The following is a 2,571-nucleotide window of genomic DNA, read 5'->3' as shown; positions in this document are numbered from 1 at the left end:
AACTCCAAAATCAATATATTTTTAGTCTGGTTGATAGTCCAATTGAAGTTAATTCAGTATTCATTATGCAGCAAATTCTACTGGCCTGCACCATGAACCTAATTTGAATATATAAATTGATTTCAGAAATGTACTTTTAAAGATTGCTGTATTCACAATCAGTTCCCACTGAGTTTAGTGGGGTTTATTCTTCAGTTAGTACAGTCAGGATGCAGCCTTAAAACTACCATTTTAACTGGTGTGTTATTCATTGTATACATAGGGAGCATTCCTATTTTTTAAAAGAATGGATCTCATTTCATTTTTAAAAAAATATAAGCTCTATAGATTTTTATAAATTCTTTACCAATAGAAACTGAGTGAAACAGGGTTTTATTTCTTATATTTATATATCCTTTTCAAGATGAATTAGTTTATCTGTGTGGTTGGTTCAGATATTGTATTTTAACAAGGTAATACATTTCTGAAGACAGAATTCCATCCAGTGTGTGTTTTTCCCCAGATGCCAGATATCACACAATCATAACATCAAAAAAATTAACATTTGTCAATCTCAAGATTTCTGCCATTTAAATAAATAAATAAATGTTTACTTTTTTTAAAAAAAAATTAGGTTCTGCACTCTAGGTTGCCTTTTCTGCCTAATCTGTCTGTTGGGATTCCACACCCCATTGGACAGGCCCAGTCTGTTTTGTAAAAGGGGGATTCCCTAAAGATGAATCCCAAGGGTTTTCTTCAAGTCTGCTGATCCCTCCCTCTTGAGAAGTGTGGTTTTATTAGATAAGAGTCAGCCTGTGGAATGCGCTTGTAAGATATGGAAATCACTTTTTTCTTTCCTTGCATGCGAAATGGGTTCTTGTGTTGAGCAATAGGAGATAATCGTGTTTCCCCTAAAATAACACCCGGTCTTATATTAATTTTTACTTCCAGTTGGGTCTTATTTTCAGGGAAACCCAGTACTAAATGTGTCCATCTGGCTGATGATCTTAACTGGGGCTTATTTTGGGGGTAGGGCTTATATTACAAGCATCCTGAAAATCATGAAAAATAATGGTTTCCCTTATTTTCAGGGAAACATGGTAAGCCACTGGAGACTGGTTCAATTTAAAAAAATGTATCCAATGTAGAATGGTCTTATTGGTCTTAAGAGAAGGAGAGAATTCAACCTAGAGGTCTCTTTGATACTTTTGTACCACGGATATATTTTTTTGTTTCATACACTTTGTAAAAGCTTAATCTAAATAATGACCATAACATACAGTATTTGAGTTGGCTATTCTTGTACATACGTCTGTTGAATAATATGAGAAGAAAGTATAAATACATATGTTTACGTTTTGGGAATGAATAAGGCATACATGTAAAGGGAATTAGATGTCTGCTTATTTTACATTTTCTCTTTCCTTTTTAAATCCATAGTTTTGTCTATGGCTGTTGTATATGATCCTGTGTTATAGGGAATTTAAGCCACTTCAGTAGTCCACAATGGACTTACGATTATTGCCATATTTTTCTCATCTGGTATGGGAATGCAACTTGCTTGATTTCAAAATGTAGTAATGATTTCAGGGTTCTTAGCTTTCATTTTATATAACAACTTTGCTGTTTAAATACTAGTTTTGTAATCAAGGAATGGGCTGGATATGCTGGCATTTTTTAATGGAATTTGAAATAAAACCAAAAAAAACTATGTGCTTTGAAATTCTTTTAACTCATAGGGTTAGTATGCACATTAAATCCAACTTGCTGTCAATATTTGCCAATTATTACTACGCTCTGTAAGTTGGTAAGCTGCTACTGAAAGTTTTGTGATGAGACATATCCAGCATGCTAGATGGTGGTGCCTCAGAAATCAATGGCATAGAGCAGGGGTTCCCAAATCCCAGTTCATGACCTATTCAGAATTGGGCCACACGAGTGGCTCTCCGGAGCATGTGCATGCACACGCACGCAGCTTGACTTCTGTGTGCAGTGGGTCAGCAGGCACTTGCTCATGTGCACACCAGCCTACCACTCATGCAAGAGCTGCATGTACATGTGTGTATTGGCTCACCATTCAGGTGGCCAAGTTCTCCTCTTCCTCCTCTTCCAGGCCACCAAGCCACACTGGTTAGAGACCACTGGCATTGAGTAAACGCAATATAAATTTGCTTCAAATGAATGAGTTGAGGACAGTAGCCCTAGCCGGGTTTTGCCTTTGTTACATAGATTTGCATTCCGATATGGAGAAAAGACTTTTTTTTCATGAGAAACAAACTATATTGAACAACTGGTTAATGAATAATGAAAGGGTTGAGACATGGAGCTGAATTCACAGTGATGAATTTAGGATGACAAAGTGGATGCTGGGACAGGAGAATTTCATATGAATTGTATGATGTGATGCATATTTGACTTATTCTCCAGGGCACCAGAGAGCAGGACAAGAAATAATGAGTGGAAACTTTTCAGAGGTAAAGGGTAAAGGTAAAGGTTCCCTTTGCACATATGTGCTAATCGTTCCCGACTCTAGGGGGCAGTGCTCATCTCCGTTTCAAAGCCGAAGAGCCAGCGCTGTCTGAAGACGTCTCC

The sequence above is a fragment of the Pituophis catenifer genome, unplaced genomic scaffold (genome assembly GCF_029215685.1).
Source record: "Pituophis catenifer annectens isolate HBS135680 unplaced genomic scaffold, rPitCat1.0.hap2 SCAF_3, whole genome shotgun sequence".
Classification (NCBI taxonomy): Eukaryota; Metazoa; Chordata; class Lepidosauria; order Squamata; family Colubridae; genus Pituophis; species Pituophis catenifer.
The sequence above is the reverse complement of the archived record's forward strand: the minus strand, read 5'-3'. Positions refer to the sequence as shown.